This window comes from Ornithodoros turicata, chromosome 1 (genome assembly GCF_037126465.1).
Source record: "Ornithodoros turicata isolate Travis chromosome 1, ASM3712646v1, whole genome shotgun sequence".
NCBI classification, from domain to species: domain Eukaryota; kingdom Metazoa; phylum Arthropoda; class Arachnida; order Ixodida; family Argasidae; genus Ornithodoros; species Ornithodoros turicata.
The window spans coordinates 108,453,903-108,472,720 of record NC_088201.1 but is presented as its reverse complement, the minus strand read 5'-3'; the positions used below and the strand labels follow the sequence as shown (position 1 = coordinate 108,472,720).

Below are 18,818 nucleotides of genomic sequence, written 5' to 3'. Positions count from 1 at the left end.
CTGCACGCACACTGCATGCTGCACAAAGGTCCGAGGGCGCACGGCCAAGACGCTGCCTCATAACTGGTGTAAATGCAACATTCAGCCGCATGCGGTGAAGCAGGGATGCGTAGTGTCGCGGAAGGCGATGAGGAAGCGACAGTGAAAGAGAAGGATCCACTGCGTGGAGCAGAGAGTAGGGTGTAATGTCATGCAGCCACTGTGATCTTGTCTTGTCTGCAGAGAGAGCACGGACGAGGGCCTGACGATCACCTTTGGGCAAGATGGTAGAGTGGGCTGAAGCTATATGATGACCCCGCAGGGCCGCCCGGTCGGCCTCTTCATTGCCGGGTACGCCGACATGACCAGGTACCCACTGTAATACTACGCAGTGGCCCAGGTCTAGCAGCTCCTTGTAAGTTTCAAGCACGTCAGCAACAATGGACGCGAGAGGACCTCCCCAATATACCAATGAGCTTATAGAATTCCATATTCCCAGCGTGGAGAAATGGACAAACAAGTGAACGAGATGTTGAAGAACGGCATCATAGAGAATTCAAAGTCGCCATGGGGAGCGCCTGCTCTTTTAGTTGAAAAGCCTGACGGATCATTTCGATTTGTTGTTGATTACCGTAAGTTAAACAGCGCGACCAAAATAGATCCCTATCCACTGCCGAATATACAGGAAACCTTATCGCAGCTCGGAGCAGCTAAGTATTTCTCGGTAGTGGATATGGCATCGGGGTTCTGGCAAATCGAAATGGATCCACGCGATAAAGAAAAGACGGCGTTCAATACCACGAGTGGACACTACCAATGGACTCGCATGCCTATGGGCCTGGTGAACAGCCCATCCGTATGGCAGCGGACAGCCGATGTCGTATTGGATGGGTTAATTGGCCAACTTTGCCATGTGTACATGGATGACATTATTATCGACAGTCCTACTTTCGAACAGCACTTAGAAGACGTCGAGCGGGTATTGCGACGGCTATCGGGTGCCGGTCTAAAACTGAAGCCAAAGAAGTGCCAGTTCCTAAAAGCTGAGGTTAAATATCTGGGACACGTCGTTTCCGCCAACGGCGTACGCCCAGATCCCGAGAAAGAGAAAGCAGTAAAGGAGTTTCCGGTGCCCCAGAGTATTAGGGAAGTGAGATAATTTTTGGGCCTGATTGGGTATTACCGTAGGCACATTGAAAACTTTGCTAAAATTGCTAAGCCGCTCACTCGGCTTACATCGAAAAACACAAAATTCGAGTGGAGCAAAGAGGCTCAATCTGCATTTGAGGATCTAAAGGAACGACTCGTTCTTGCACCATTGCTAAAATATCCCGACTTTACGAAGCCGTTCATTCTTGCAACAGATGCTTCTCAGTATGCGGTAGGAGCAGTGCTCTCTCAGCGACACGGCAATATGGAACACCCAGTAGCATTCGCGAGTCCCAGCTAAATAAAGCAGAGCAGAACTACAGCGCCACTGAAAAAGAGTGTTTGGCTGCGATTTGGGGAGTGAAACATTTCAGGTGTTATCTGTACGGGAGAAAGTTCAAAATAGTTACAGATTGTCGGCCATTGAACTGGTTAATGAATATTCGTGATCCAAACTCGCGGTTGGCAAGGTGGAATCTACAAATGCAGGAGTACGATTTTGAAATAGAACATAAGTCAGGAAAATTGCACTGTAACGCTGATGCCCTAAGTCGTGCCCATACGGCTAATGTCAATTTAGTGAACGATTATGTACCTGTGATTGAATCATTTAGGGTCAAGGAGGAACAAAGGAAGGATACCAGTCTTAACGACATCATTCGTGAACTTGAGCGCGACCCTTCCCTGTCCGAAAATTACTTGATTGATGACAGCGGTTTGCTACATAGAAAAGGGAGGCAAAACGGGACGTTCTACCGGAAGAGATATGAATGCCAGATAGTGGTCCCCAGCGCTATGGTGCCAGACGTACTAAAGGCTTTTCACAGTGCACCATATTCAGGGCACTTTGGAACAAAGAAAACGCGCCAAAGAATCGAGCGGAGATATTGGTGGGCGGGTATGAGAAAAGACATTGGAAATTATTGTTCTACTTGCCAGGAGTGTCAACTCAGGAAAACACCGAAGAATCGAAAAAAGGCTCCCCTTCAGATCTTTGGGGAGGTCAGTAAGCCATTTGAAAGAAGTGGAATGGATATTGTGGGACCACTACCCGTGACCACTGAAGGGAACCGGTACGTTTTGGTCTTCGTTGACCATCTGACGAGGTTCGCAGAGGCTTACCCAATGAGGGACCAGAAGGCACCTAGAGTAGCTAGGATATTCGTAGAGAATATCGTTATGAGGCATGGCACCCCGCGACAGCTTTTGACAGATCAAGGAACCAATTTCACGTCCAAATTACTCAATGAGGTGTACCGTTTACTTAAAATTGAGAAGCTACAAACAACTGCATACCATCCAGAAACGAACGGTGCTGTTGAACGTCTCAATCAAACGATTAAGGGGCTTTTAACTCAAATGGTGTCGCATGACCAACGTGATTGGGATATATGGCTCCCGTACGCCATTTTTGCGTACAACACCGCGGTTCACGAAACCACGAACGAGACCCCCTTTTTCCTGTTGTATGGCCGAGACCCTGATTTACCCCACGAATTGTTAGCATCTCCCCCAGTCTCCCATTATGGAGTTCTGGATGACTATAGGACTGAGCTAGCGCTTCGTATGCAGAAGTCTCATGAGATTGCCAAAGAAGCCCTAGCAAAATCCGCTAAGACACAAAAGAAAACGTTCGACAGAAAGGCTTCCAGTTGCGCATTAAAAGTAGGAGATCGTGTCTACCTACAAGTAGCAAGTGCAACACCCGGCCTTTCGCGTTGGCAACCTCGTTGGAAGGGACCATACCGAGTTGTGGAAGCCTTGTCACCCGTCACCTTCCGAATACGCGAGCTCTGCAACGGTAGCATGCAAGTAGTGCACGCAAACAGGTTAAAAATTGCTCAGCAGGAAGACCCGTATCCTGTTTGCAGTGGCTCCGACATCCGCAGCCAGAGCAACGTCATGCCAAATCCACCAGTGTCGTTGTCGCGAGTAGTTACTGATTCTCAGCGGAGAAGTCGATCAGCTTCAGACTTTGTCGCGTGGGAGGAGGCTGAGCGCCTTCGATCATGCCACCTGAGCTGCGCGAGCACAAGCACAGCGGCTGCTTCAGAGATAGCGGCTATACCGACCGCTAGCTATGACATACCTGAGGAAGTAGCTAATAACTGCGAAGTTATTGACTCTTCGTCATTAGAACCGATTGAGGGTGTCTCGTCTAGATATCCGCTGAGAAGCAGAGGGATTAAGGTTGACGGCGACGTGTGGAAATTCTCGTACTCAGAGAATGGGACAAAATCTAATACCCCCAGGTAAATCGGCCTGGCGTATTATGGATTCCACGTGATGTAAAAAGAGAGATGTTATAGTGTTGATTCTGTACATAGACTTCGTTATGGGATGGTACCTGTTTCTACAAACAGCTAGCAAATTGAAGCCGTTTTGGCATTGTACATACTTACGTGCGTTTGGACTGAAAGTTTGTGATGTGTATATAGAATTACGACTAACCTCATCGAAGTGACGTGTTATTGTGAAAGAGAACTACTGAACGAAACTTTTGTCTAGCAGCGACAAAACCTCCGCTGGACCCGGACTTCGTTGAACAGAACATGCTTGTAAGATAGAATAGGTTTTGTTTTTTTCTTTGTTAAAGCAAAGACAAAAAAAAATGGTTGGCGAATGTCATGTTCAATGTGGACACGTGTGCGTAATATTCCCCCGTTAAAATCTATAGCTTTGTGGTTCTGCTTGGCCTTTGTTGGGGCTGTTTGCGTGGCTTTCTGGCACGGCGATGGCCCGCGGCTACGAAGCAGCAATTCCAGGAAGAGCGACGGTCACAAAGAGGCACGTTGAAGGTCGCCACCGGATTTCGTCCAGTTGGGAAACAAAGCCCAAAGTAATCCCCCTCTGGACAGAAAAGCGAAAGGGCTGAAATCGAGGGCAGCTGGCCTTGGAAAGTGGAACGGAGACACCGTGAATAGAGAGGACTGCGTGGGAGGATTGTATCTCATTACGGCCGAAGTCTCATTACGGCCGATGTCTCAATACGGCCGATGTCTCAATACGGCCGATGTCTCAATACGGCCGAAAGTCTCAATACGGCCGATAATCCTTTAATCCCCAAGTGTCTCATTACGGCCAAAGTCTCAACACGGCCGAAGGCAGTCTCATTACGGCCGAAGATGTCTCATAACGGCCAAATGTGAATATGTGTATTGTAACCTGCATTGATATGCAATGTCGCAGCCAGGTATCAGCAGGGTATAAGGCATGCACTGTGCCCTTAGGGCCCTTATTATATTTATATACACATATTGCGAGACAAACGGTATGTTATCATACCACAGCACAATGCAACATATTGTGTAATGTGTACTCCCACAAGGTAGTGTTGATGTTGCTGTGAAGCAGGCTACTATGTGGAGTTAGCTACTTGTAGAGAGCTAGATGAATATTGGCTTTGTTGTGACGCTTTTGGAGCCATCGTACAGTCACTGGCCAAGACGGAACACCTATCTCAGTCGATGTCAGTTTATTTCCATTCGCCTTACAATTGTACAATTCTTGCTTCTGGAATGAATAAACCTGCAAGAAGCGAAGAGCAACCATGAATAGGCTAGAATACTTAAAAAAAAACAAAAAGAAAACAAGCATTTGTCTCTACATGGCTGGTTTTAATGTGCACAAGCTGCACATGTGTTGATACGTGTCTGTTATTTCATACAGGGTTAACATAAATCTTCATCTAGACAAAAGAATGACAAGCTTTAACAATGTGACTTCCAGGTAAACACAGAGCATGACCATGATATGAATATAGGTTCAGTAGTTCATTCCCTTAATAGAAACATGTGAATATCAAATAGTGATACATTACAATTCATGAAATGATGCATGCATAACTTTCCATTTCTGGTTTCTTTTTTATAAAGGTAGTGCACGAATTAACATTCGTGCACTACTACAAAATTTCTCACTTCACAACAGAAGCTTATGATGATCTTAACAGCTCACCTCTTCGGCCAGGACTCCCTGGGCAGCAACATCCTATTAGCCATGTTGTTTTTCTTTTTCGGAATCCTCCGTGCAGCCACATACCATGCCTGGAATGGAAAACCAGCTATAAATAACAATGTATTTGAATGACTTCCTCTTGAAGTGTTTATTCTAATCAGATATGCTTTTGTGCCTAGTATGGTGCGCGAAGGCACATAAGTACAACATTTGCAGACGTTCGACGTAAGCAGCTCAAGGAGATCCATTCAAGTACGCCGACTAGCGCTTTTATTTTCGAAGAAATACGACGACAAATTTTAACAAATTAAATATGGCTCACAATGATACGAGTAAATGCTGCTGTACGGTGATGCACTGTCGGTATCTTATAGTCTTCGAATAAATTTGTTGTTCCTAAACGCGCAACCAACTAGAAACAACGCAAACCTACGAACAGATACCGAGTTACATCTATTACAGGCACTTCGGCTGTTTTGATTCATTTAGATTACTCGTGTGAGAATCCAACTATATGTGGACAGCACACTACTAATCCAGACAATCTACGAAAGCATTACTCACCAGAATTCCTGCTGGACTTGGTCAACACTGCGCGATATACGTTGGGGCTGTGGCGATTCATTGAACTCGATTTTTACCGGAACAACAGGCGCTGCTCGAAAGACAACGACGGAAAATAGAGAGCCGCTATAAAGTCCGCTAATTTGCACATTACAGCACTACAAATCGATATATGAACACGTCGTAAACAGCAACCACTCGCTCACACAAGAAACGAGGTACCCAACGTTGCTAGACACCATCCGAACTCCAAAGTGAGAGTAGCAAAACAACAAGCTATCAAAACACGAAAGGAAGAGTATTGATCCCCCCTCCCTTCTATAGCATCCAAAACGTGATTTGCGTTGAGATGAACATATATGTTCATGACGCGGGTAATTTTCACTTTTCACTGATCCAAAGGAGGTCACGTGGGATTGCTTGACGGTTGCGAAATTAACAGCAATGAAAATGGCGAAACGAAACTTGTGAATCGTGCATTTGCTCTTCATGGTAGCTGCCAGAAAATCGAATCAAACTTATGGGACACTGGATTACAGGTATGTTGGCATCTTTTTCATTCCTGCATATCATTTCACCAGTGGCGTAGCAAGACCTCCAAGGTAGGGGGGGGGGGGGGCTCGCTCATACTTTGAAAACCATTCAGGAGTGCTTCTTAGATAGACGCCATGAACTGCAAGAACTTTCGCGATCGTCACACTGGTCGCCCCCCCCCCCCACACACACACATAAATTATGTTCTCGGATTTGCACGATTTGTGTGGGCCTGTCCGTGGCAGGTAGGGGGCCCCCCCTAGCCCCCCCGTGGCTACGCCACTGCATTTCACATTACACTATACGTGAATACATGGTGTCATGTCTCACGATGCTGGGGAAGCAGTTGCATGGGGAAGTGTGCATGGTTGTAGACTTTTAATTTTTGATCGCGTAATCGAAATATCGGCACCTTTCGCATTGTGGCTTGCATGTGACCAACCAAGTGCTGCTCCCTTATTAGCGCTTCCTGCAAACGACAAAACGAAACATGTGGGAATGTATATTTTTGATTACTCATATATAACAAGAAAATGTATCGTTTTCAGGTTGCTGCCACTACTCCGTGTGCCCGCAATTGTCTTGCGTGTATGATTACACTAACGACGTCGCCCACCACGGCGGAAGTGTTTTGCGTACACGCGTTTCAGCATGAAGCTGCAGGTAACATCTGATGCTTACCCTTCGGGTATTCTGAATTTACATATTGTAGCTTAGAGGAATTCCAAATGCCCAGAGTGACACACACTTATAACATTGTGACATCAGTGCAGTGGCATAAGCCCTAATGTAGTGCCCCACGAAAATGAACGAGGGGCAGTGGTTTATCCAGAATCCCAAGCACGAGAGGGGTGTTGGAAAAAATTGTGGGGGGAGGTCATCATTATAGTTACGTTATTAAAGCTTAACATATCATTACAGACGTATCTGAAGCTGAAATCACAAGGGCACCCCCTGTAGGGGGTGCACAGGCAAAAAAGTTAGGGGGGGTGTAGGAGGGTCTGGGTAAAGCACTGACGAGGGGGACTCCTCCACCCCATGTCAAGCCTCATAAAGCACCTCCTGAAATATTTTCCTGGCTATGCAGCTGCATCATTATGACGTAATTGTCATTGTTGTCCATAATTCTTGAATATGTTTTGAATATATGGAAAAAAAGTCTGCTTGACAGCATATGTCCCATGGTCATCATCAAACGAAAGCATATGTCATTTTGTTCTGTGCCTTATGTACTTTTTTTAAATTTCAGGTGGACGTAAATTGTAGAAGGCAGCTAGTGGGGGAGAAGATCATGGTCATAGGTCATGTGGCTCCTGGAGCTCCCAGTGGGCTCCCTTGTGGAGTACTTTTCAGAACACGCACACAGTTCGCTCACAGAACCAACGAGTAGGATGTTGCTTGAATACTGAGAGAAAATGGCGTAAATATCGTGTGACACATATGACAATAAAATTTTAATTTTTCACGAGGGATGCATGAAACACTGTCGCAATATTGTGTGCATGAACCATTGTGTGTGTGTGACACAAGCCGTGGGGGCACACCGCCTCGGACACATTTTGGGAAGCATAAAACACAGTATATACACAGCTAATATGGTGGATGCTTGTTTTTTCTTTTTGGCCGTTATGAGACATCTTCGGCCGTAATGAGACTACCTTCGGCCGTATTGAGACTTTGGCCGTAACGAGACACTTGGGGATTAAAGGATTTTCGGCCGTAATGAGACTTTCGTCCGTAATGAGACTTTCGGCCGTAATGAGACTTTCGGCCGTAATGAGACTTCGGCCGTAATGAGATGTTACCCGTGGGAGCGTCGTCGCTTCTCACGTAGGGAAAAAGGGACGCATCCTTTAAAAGCGGCGCGTGACCTGGATAAGGGAGAGCGTCTGGAGGAGTGAAAGTCGACGGTTCTACGACAGGGGAGACGGACAGCGGTGACCAAGCCTCACCCTGCAGCCCAGCCTCGGAGACCGACCGGCAGCTCACGCATCCTGAACCTCCCGAGCCCGACCAGACAGTGTACCTGAATCAGCGTACAACCGGCAGCGGACCCACCTCAGTGAAAGCAGCGTGCGGAACGGCCCCGACACAGTTCAAGAGCCACTCTACGATCACCATCGTGGGACGTCGCCCGCTGGATGTAAGTCCAAACGCACGCAGTTCCCAACGTAAGGTTAGGCAGTACCGTAAGGCTAGACAGTGTTTGTAGAAATAAATTGTTGTCAACCCTGTACCTCTCGTCTGGACTCTTCGTCTCACTCAAAAGCGAACCCGATTTTGTGCGACTACCTCTCCGGAGGCCGCGGTCGTCACACTGGACATTTGAGTCCACACGGTCATCACAACGATGTCAAAACACAGGGCTATGATCACTAATAGGGACATCAAAACACCATATGAAGACGTACTGGAGGCCTGCGTCAGAACAAGGTTTTGGTCCTCTCAGTTACTCTCGTTGGTGTCTCTATCCTGTTTACAAGTCCGAAAGAGTGCAGTAGTGACACATACTCTGATTGCGGGGACTTCAATAAGTCAATATTAAAATCACCCATGATCAATATAGGAGTTGTCCCAAAATTTAACTTTAAAAGCGCATCTTCAAACTTATGTATCTAGGAAGGCGGTCAAGGGGCAACTAGGTAACCTATAGACACAGCCTAAAAATCCGTGCTCAGCGATATGAAGAAATAAAGATTCACAGGTACCAGCTATTCCAAAATTGATATGATATCTTGCACGGAATGTCAAGGACTCAGAGATAAATATGGCCACACCTCCGCCTCTAAACGACACTTCGGTACAAACACGTGCGGCAGACAAAAATGTGTAACCGGGAATGTCCTAATGTTCGCCCGGTTGAAGCCAAGTTTCAGACAGACAAATGACATCATACTTTGTGAGTGACTGACATAAGAGACTCAAGAGAGTGTCAAAATTTTTCCGAATGCTGCGAATATTAACATGCAGAACATTTAGAGAGATATCTTTCCCATTTATGACATTCGTAGAGCTATCGTCGGTCAACTAGCAACAGACATCTTATCTTGGCCGTTAACTGCTCGTGCCATCATCAATTCTTAGATTACAACCGTCAACAGTCCGAGTTTCATCCAATTTACCTAAGAACTGCTTAAATACGCAGCCCTCCGGCCAGAGGGCACCACAGCAAACTTTATCAAAGTCGTTGGTAGAGACAGTAATATGAAAAGAGCTGTAAGTGGGAATACCTTGTCTTTAACTGTTTCACAACAGCTGCTTCATGACCCAGGGCACTGTTAACCACATTTTTCACGTCAGATGTGGTGGTGTCCGGAACAAGTCGAGACAAAAACAAGCATTTCATCTGCGGTTCTCGTGGTACTGATTTGACGCTGCAGGAGGAACTCGTTCCGACAGCAATAGCTGGCCGTTGTCTTTTCTGTACAGTGCTGGACAAAAGTTTACGGAACGCGCGAGCGGCGTATTTTCTCTGGGCAGAGACACCCTAGCGGCGAGCGGAAGCGGGCAAGTCCACTCGTTCAAAGGGATCGAAGAGTGCGCTTGTGGTGACCCGCCGTGGTAGCAGTGGGAACTTTTGGTTTTTGGGTTTTTGGTTTTCGGTCTACTGCACCGAGCACGATTGGCTATCACGGGAAGGAAATCTCTTCGCTATCGGGGAGATAATAGGGCGCTAAGATGAATTGAGGTGACAACGGGCTGCAGTGCGTAGCTTTTTTTTTCTTTTTTATTATACAAAAACAGAAGAGCGTGTACCCTTGAACACACACACACACACACAAAAAAGAGGCGGGGAGACGATACTGTCTCAATACTTTGTCGGCCCCCCTTTTCGCAGCAATAACTGAGGCCATGCGCAGAGGAAGGGAAGCGTATAATTGACGGACAAGGTCCACGGACAAGGAAGGTCGTCTTCACGTAGCAAGGATCACTCTGCTTCTATAAATTCCCAGAGTGCGTCCTTGCTCCTTTAGGCGTCCGTCTCTTGCTCATCCTATTCTTCAGCATGCCCCAGACGTTTTCGACGATGTTTAAGTTCGTGCTCTGCGCAGGTCATGTCAGCTGCATTACGCTGAGGTCGTCGAGAGGACGCTGCTCCTCTATGCTCTGGACGGGCCGTTCCCGGATGCGTATCCCGGATGGGTGCTACAATTACCAGCATGATGGCAGCACCGTCCATCGTAGTAAAACTGTCCAACGCCTTCTCGACGACCTCAGGGTAATGCAGCTGACATGGCCTGCGCAGAGCCCGGACTTAAACATCATCGAAAACGTCTGGGGCATCCTGAAGAATAGGATGAGCAAGACACGGACACCTACAAGGAGCGAGGACGCACTCTGCGAATTTATAGAAGCAGAGTGGTACTTGGTACGTGAAGACGTGGATCTTATTCGTCGACTATACGCTTCCCTTCCTGTGCGCATGGCCTCAGTTATTGCTGCGAAAGGGGGGCCGACAAAGTATTGAGACACTATCGCCTTCCCCGCCTCTTTGTGTGTGTGTGTGTGTTCAAGGGTACACGCTCTTTGCTTCTGTTTTTGCCTAATAAAAAAAAGAAGAAAAATACTAGGCACTGCAGCCCGTTGTCACCTCAATTCATCTTAGCGCCCTGTTATCTCTCCGATAGCGGCGGAGAGACTTCCTTCCCGCGATAGCCACTCGCGCACGGTGCAGTAGACCGAAAACGAAACCATTTTGGCGTTCGTTACACTCGAAATCAAAGTTACCACTACTACCACGGAGGGCCGCCAGAAGCGCACTCTTCCATCCCCTCTGAGCGAGTGGACTCAACCGGTTCCGCACGCCGCTAGGGTGTCTCTGCCCAGAGAAAATACGCCGCTCGCGCGTTCCGTAAACTTTTGTCCAGCACTGTACCAAGGTCCAGCCATTAGTTCCTTGATGCACATAAGACTGACTCTTCGGGCCATTTCTGTTTCCTTGTGTAGGTGATCCTGTTGATGTTCGACGTTGCTGATGAATCAAATTTTGTTCGGAAGAATCCTTCTGTGCCGGCATATAAATCCTTGTAGAGCCGTTGCTTATTGATGGCTTTGACATCATTGTCGCCGCATAACTCTGTTTACCTTTTTCGTCAGTACATCGCACGGGAACACTTGGAAGTACTTGAGGCAACATGCCCTTGAGAAGACTGACCTCAGAACGCAGTTGCCTTTGTTCGGATACAAGCTCATCCACCTTAGAGAGCAGATTATCTAGTATGGCTCGTGGTACAAGACACATATCTGTACGCTCGGTGCAAGCTGAAGGGAACTCTGTCGGAAAAGTAGGCTTACTTGTCGGATCACCGATAACTGACAATGGCTGCTCCTGGTTACACCCACTTCGTCGACTGCATTTGTTGCATTTCCACGAACTCTTCCCGTTTTTCACAAGAAACGGAAGGTCCGCTTCGGCGATATTAACACAGTGCAGATGAAAACGATAGGCGCACATACCAGAACAAGTAATAAATTTCGCCGTCGCCACAAACGACTGCGAGCATAGCCCACACACGTCCTTCGGCGGCGCCGCCATGTGGTGCCAAAATTGGAATAGCTCTATCAAATATGTGAAACGACTTTACTCTTCGAACTCTACGTTCAACATGTATCCTTTATAATGATGCTATAGACTGAGTCTATGCTACCTCTGAAGTAGTGGCCTTGGCTCAGAAAGCCGGGAATGTTCAGGCCTACACCAACTGGTGATAGCAAGTCTGTAGTCCGAAAACCTTTATCAGCCATGACTGAATCTCCTTCATTGAACGACGTCTCTAGAAATCCACTCATTTTCACCAGCTCAACATCAGAAATACTTCCAGTGTAGAGCGCAGAAACAAAGGTAACATAGCTGGGAGATTGTACAACCAGACGGACTCAGCCAAATATTGCGCACACACAGACGCACACGGAATCGGCACGCAAGGATCGGATAACGAGAGCAGACAGGCATCCGGCTTTTGAACACCTGAGGTCGCTCTTGGCGCGCTCTCAGGTTTCCGGCGAGCCGATGGGTCAGTTAGCGTCTCGGCCTCGTCGTCTCTTGTTAAAGGGACTCTAACGAGAAGTTCAACAAATCTTTCGTTTGCATCTATTACGAAGGTATAATATGCCTCCAAGCTACACGCGAAATATTTTGGCTGTGCGCGGCGGCAAAGTTTGCCAAATGGGGAGCTGAAAACCCGCTTGGCTTTTCCTCCTCAACTCACGCAATCGGCGCCGAAATCTAGCCTCTTTGTAGTGGATATCCGCCAATTTTCGTGTGCGTGACGAAAACATGAGGTTCATGTTTCATTGGCCGCCCGGACCGGAAGCTCTGCTGTTAGTTTGTGAGAGCGGCGGCATCCGGAAAGCGATCTTCAATATGGACGTCGAAGCAAGGAATGCGGAGACTTCGAGCCCGGAACTTTTTTCTGACCTTTCTGCGATGGAGAAGGAAATTCTGTGTGCTGAACACTTCGGAAGCCTCGCTTTCGAAACGTCGCCGATGCCGCAAATGCGAGCCGAAGTCAACGCTCTACGAACATCGGTCACAGATGAAGCAAACAGATTCAGTCGCCTGTCTTCGACAGACAGGTAAGCGATGAGCTTTTTAACGCACACTGTGATCAAACATGTAAACGTGTTCTCTGAAATTTTGTGTCCTCATATTTAATGCGTACTTCCTGTTTAAGGTGGCGGTGCGGCTGGTGTGTCATACTGCCGAAGGAGATCGAATATGCTTGTGCTGCAAGGAGCTCGAAAGCGCAGCCGAATGACAGCAATATGAGTGCATTACAATCCACGAAGATTTGTAACTTCTATGCCTCAATACGAATGTCCTGAAGGTGGATATTGAATTCCGTGGGCAGCGCGAACGTATGAGCGACCATATTAACAAGTAAAGTCACATTTGGCCCTGTCGAACATTGTTAAAATTTGGGCGCTCGAAATTGGTTTGGTCCTGCATTAAGGTCGCTAAAAACTCCAGTGCAGGGCGCACCACATAAAAGACGACATAATACAGAACTGTGAACTGGAGAAAAGAAGTATTAGGCAACTGTGTAATTGTCAAGGTGATATGTACTAAATCACCTCTTTGTGTATTGCCCTGTGTTTATGTTTTTAGCGTAGGCTTTTAGCGATATTGAGTGTTCTTACTTTCGATTCACGGAAGAGTAAAAAATGTTAGTTTCTAAAAGAATACAGCATGTGTAGTAATATACAGGGCGTGTGCAGATAAATTGCAGTCAGCTTTCAAGCAGGGGCAGATCTAGGATTTTTCCTGAAGGGGGGGGGGGGTCCGCTATGGACAAGTGCCAGGTGCATGCTGGGATTAGTCAATTGAACCCTATGTTCAATTCATAGTGTTCAATAACTCGGCCGAGGACGCCAGCAACTTGGTGGCAGGGTACAAGTTGCTTAGACACGCCGTCTTCCGCGAGGGACGTTAAATACGGGGTGCCGTGTGGTGAGCTTTCATCGCACGTTAAAGAACCCTCAGGTCGGCAAAAGCAATCCACAGACCGACCGCTGTGGCGTCGCTCATGATCTCAGTTGTCTCGCGACGTAAACACCCAATTACTTACATAGGGTTCAATCATATGTTCATAGGGTTCAATTGAACCCTATGTTCAAGTCTGGAATTGAGGGGGGTCCAGACCCCTGGACCCCCCCCCCCCCCCCTAGATCCGCGCCTGCTTTCAAGTACATGTAGAAATGCCACGACACACACCCTGTACTGTGACCGGTTGCCTATTTGCCTAAACTATATTTTATGTACACCTGCGTATACGATATGGATATACTGCATATCGCCAGTTCGCAACGTGTTTTTGCCACAAGCTTGGGAAAAACAAGAATATCGTCATCCCAGCCTGTGCAGTGAACAGGATCTGGCGAGCCTTCCACACAGAAAGTGCCACAGGCTTCAAGTACCCAACACCCTAACTGGAGGCAGCTCTTCGCACAGCTCGTCTATCACATTTAAACTAATTCAGCATCTGTATTTAGGATTACTTGTAGCTCTCAGGATGATGCATGGTTCATCAGTTCAGTATGTTGTGTCCTTTTTAATGAGTCTTGCGGAAGGGTAGATGAGCACTCCTTTCGTTGTGACATTGTGTACCGTTGCTACAATTTCTTGAGCAAAACTGATGAACAAATGAAAAGCAGCGTCTGTCTTTCAAATATGTATGTTCCGTGTAACTTCTGTATTTGTTAAGTGACCCATGTTGTCCCCCCTCATGTAATGCCCGCAAGGGCCTTTGAGGTATATTCATGAATAAATAAATATCAAAACCAGAAAAACGTGTAACATCTATTGTAATACCTATCCTCTCTGTGTGTACGATACATAAACATTCTCAGAAGGTTTGTTGTCACACTTTGCCTCATTGTGCCTAAGGGCTAATTCCACACCTCTTACATCACCTCCACATCCTCAATCTCCAAAGCTGTAAAAGGCTAAATCAGGTACTACATAAAAAAGGGGGAAGGAGGAAATTAAAAGATGAACATCTAAATTCAAAGAAACCTGGTGCTTTCTTGGGGCTACTCATGTCTCTGTCCTGGATGAGATCCACATAGAAAACAGCTTTTCTGAGCCTCAGTGATTGATTCCCTTGATTGCCCTGACTGTGAGGAAATACTCATCGGCTTGGTGGCAAGTGGGCTTGTTTCTGATAGTGCGATTTGGAATAAGGGCAGCAAGCAACATCTCTCTACGGTCATATCAACATAACCTGTCAAGGCATAGCATTTCATATTGCTTTCAGTAAATACAACACTGCTCGTAGAAGTTGCGACCATTCATGTTGGGAAAGCATGCTGGAGTTCCCTCAGGCAGTGCAAACAGGGAGTCAGGTTCATAGAGAGCACCTTATGAGATGAACAGCGACAGTGCCCAGCGAAGACACTCCAGAAATTTTGTGCAGGTTTAGGGGGTCACGCCTTTTAACAGTTTTGATGGAAAGCAGGGTGTGTGCAACTCTGAGCTCTGGTGTATGAGTTCTTGTTATCTACAATCCGGTACCTGTGTTCTAGTAATCTGGAAAAGCCTTAGCTCTCTTGCAGGAAATTGTTATGAATCGGAATGTCTTCTGTGGAAACAGGTTGTCATTGTCTTTCTATCAGACAGAACACTATCTCCTACGGACGTCCGAAATAGATCCCAATGTCCATATCCGAAAACTGACCTCCGTGGGACTCTCCTCGGATATTTGTCGAAGGATATCCGTAGCCGTATATCCGCAGGAGGTCCTGTTGCGGCCGTTTCACGGATTGTCCGAATCAGCTCCGTGATGGGATGCTGTACGGATCATGTATTTGAAGAGAGAGAGAGAAACGCGGGACGATGTAGCACTGCAGAAATTCGACTTTCCATGAACCAACTCACTTTCTCAAGCTACATGAGTAAGAAACAGAGACATTACCTCTACGCCGACTTAATACGCCAAACAATGTCTCATTTCGCCGTTGTTTGTGCACGCAATCGAATTAAACTTTAACAGCTCACCCTTCATTTCGACTCACGGGCGAACAGGGCTCTCGAATGTGCAGAAGCTCGCGAGAACACCAATGTACAGTGTTTGTTCCCTGTTTGGAAGTGAATGCAACTTCATTTCCAAAGCATTTCGGCTGAGTGGCCCAATCTCTTGTTGCTGTTTTTTCTTTCTTTTCTTTTTATTTTTATTTATTTATTTATTTTTTTTTTGAAACGCCGCGCTGATTTTCCCTCATGGGATGCAAAGCGGAGCAACAGAAAGTGAAACGAGCGGCGACGGTGGCAGATGATAAAAAAATGGTGGAAGCACGCTTTATATTTTACTACAAAGCGTATACTGACTTCTGAAAAATAACAAAGTAACACGCGCCCGAGATACACGCTACATCCCAGAGAGCTCCTGTTTCTGTCCGTATCTCCTGGTTACGTCCGCAAAGTGCACGTTCGTAGGAAGTTCGAAGCCCGGCCAAGTGGATCTCCGTAGTATCTCCACTGGAGGAATTTCATTATTCTGCGGATGTCCGTATCTCCGTGAAAGTATATCCGATGGAGATCCGTAGGACAGAATTTTCTGACTGGGGTTGCCCTAGCAAAAGCAAATATGTAATGCTGCAGACAATATCTAATTCTAGCACACTACTTGCTTTGAGTGTTCTCAGGCTCCTGAAATGGAGCTACCTTGTGCGTACGCTGTGCCATGTTGGCAAGAATATAAATCAGATTGCCTTTGCTTTTGAAATTGGCCCTTCAGTGCCCCAATTGGCCCTTCAGTCACGTGACTGCAAGAATGGTATCCCCTAAACAATAGGCAACAAGAATGATTTCTACAATGTAATGCGCTTTGTAAAACAACTTTATTTGAAAATATATTCCAAACGCCGGGTGACGACCTTACAATGTAGCATCCTTTACTGCAAACACCGCTTAACATAACGACTAAAAATAAGAAAAGAGGCAGCGGGCACTCCGAGGACATACAGTATGTCCTCGGAGTGCCCGCTGCCTCTTTTCTTCTTTTCTTTACAGCTGGACACAATGACTCTAAGAACACCCCGGACAACAGGTTTTCAACGAGCGCGACCCAAGGCTCTGACACGTAATCTCCCCGGCCGATGACCCAGGAACCTTCCGGAATCTTCCAGAACATGACTCACTGACGACTGTCTCGCAGTGGAATTGTACCAACTGTGACGACACTTTTGTAACCTTTTAAAAGACCTTGTACATAGATTTTCGTCTCAGTCCCGAAGAAGGTGGAGCTTCCGCCGAAACGTAGACTTCCCCAGACCCTTAGTTTAAATGCCAGCTTAATAAATAACTTTCCCCTACTCCCTACTTCAGTCTCTGGTGTCTTTTCTCCTTTATCTATATATATATATATATATATATACGCTACAAAATTTAGGTTCGAACGACCAGGATGTTGAATATAGATAGGGGAGAAAAGACACCAGAGACAGACGTGCCCGCAACCTCCAAGATAGACTAGTCAACTCCAAAGTTCCCAAACCATTAACACCTACGGCGGGATGCCATCCATGCAATGGTAAAAGATGCCAAATATGCAAATCAATGCAAAGCACGGCAGCGGTCAAGAGTACAAACTCCGACTTCTCCCTTAAAATCAATGGCGACTTTGACTGTAACTCCAGTAACATTATTTATATCATTCAATGTACAACATGCTCCGCGCAATATGTAGGTCAAAGTAAAAATTCATTCAGGATTCGATTCAATAACCACCGATCAGATGTTTCGAAAAAAGGTAGCCTCCCGGTTTCTCGCCATTTTAGTCGACCCGGTCATTCCATTAATAACGTCGCACTTTTTATTTTAGAGTCAAATTTCACATCCGATCGCTGCAGAGAGCAACGCGAATCGTACTTGATCTACAAATTCCAATCTCTAATAAATGAGGATAAAGGAGTGCTATCAACTGTAAGAAGCATATCCGGATAACTTTTTTTCTGTATGTCCTCGGAGTGCCCGCTGCCTCTTTTCTTCTTTTCTTTACAGTTGGACACAATGACTCTAAGAACACCCCGGACAACAGGTTTTCAACGAGCGCGACCCAAGACTCTGACACGTAATCTCCCCGGCCGATGACCCAGGAACCTTCCGGAATCTTCCAGAACATGACTCACTGACGACTGCCTCGCAGTGGAATTGTACCAACTGTGACGACATTTTTGTAACCTTTTAAAAGACCTTGTACATAGATTTTCGTCTCAGTCCCGAAGAAGGCGGAGCTTCCGCCGAAACGTAGACTTCCCCAGACCCTTAGTTTAAATGCCAGCTTAATAAATAACTTCCCCCTACTCCCTACTTCAGTCTCTGGTGTCTTTTCTCCCCTATCTATATATATATATATATATATATATATGTATTGGCATCATCGTGGAAGACCAGCCATATTGGCTGGCTCCCTTTAACGCAACAAACGCACTAGTCTACAACCATCGCAACGCCAACACCCAAAGACGAGCTCACGGCAGGTCTGGGATTGATGTAGTGCTAGATGCCACCTCGCAACAAACCAAAACTCACGGAGAGTTGCTCGTGGGACAGCAGCACGAAGGATATTAGAAGCGGATGACATACCTACCATTGCTTTCTTCGAAGAGGGTCGCTGATGTTTGCCACCGCCTACCAAACTGGACGGCCCCAAGAACTGCTCTCTCCCTGTATAACACTCTACGGATGCCCGCTCTGACCCTGTTCAGTACCTCAACGGCGGTGCGAGCACGGCCACCGTGCACAGCTATGCAGCGTGCTATCCAGACCTGGTAGTTTATTTCTACCGCCAGGAGTACAAACTGGCGTCTATCGCAGACCGGAACTGGGAGCGAGCTCAGTAACTGGACCGTGCTCCACCGAATGAACGGAATGCCGTAAAGCACCTCAGCCTTGTGCCACAAAAAATCGGGGAGTAGACAGTTGCGAAAAGCGTGCTCCGACGTTTCAAAGGAAGGGCAGAAAGGGCAAAAAGGCCTGGTCAAACCAAAGCGGGACAACCTGACCCTGAGAGGTAAAACGGCGTGCGCAAGACGCCACTGCAAGCTTGCACGGCGCGCATCCAACCAGCCGGCCGTAATATGAAGCCACGCGATCGGGCGAGGTACAGCCGAGCTCGCCGTCGGAAGGAGCTCCA

The 18,818-nt window shown here is 46.8% G+C and overlaps 1 long non-coding RNA gene across 1 annotated transcript; it reads right to left on the bottom strand.

Annotated features, from left to right (window-relative positions):
• Positions 1-4,588: 4,588 nt before the first annotated feature.
• LOC135367546 (uncharacterized) lies at positions 4,589-5,892 on the bottom strand. Its single transcript, XR_010414489.1, has 3 exons — positions 5,650-5,892; positions 5,086-5,174; positions 4,589-4,656 (listed from the first exon to the last, which is right to left on the bottom strand). It is a non-coding gene; the product is annotated as an uncharacterized LOC135367546 (long non-coding RNA).
• Between the last annotated feature and the right edge of the window lie 12,926 nt (positions 5,893-18,818).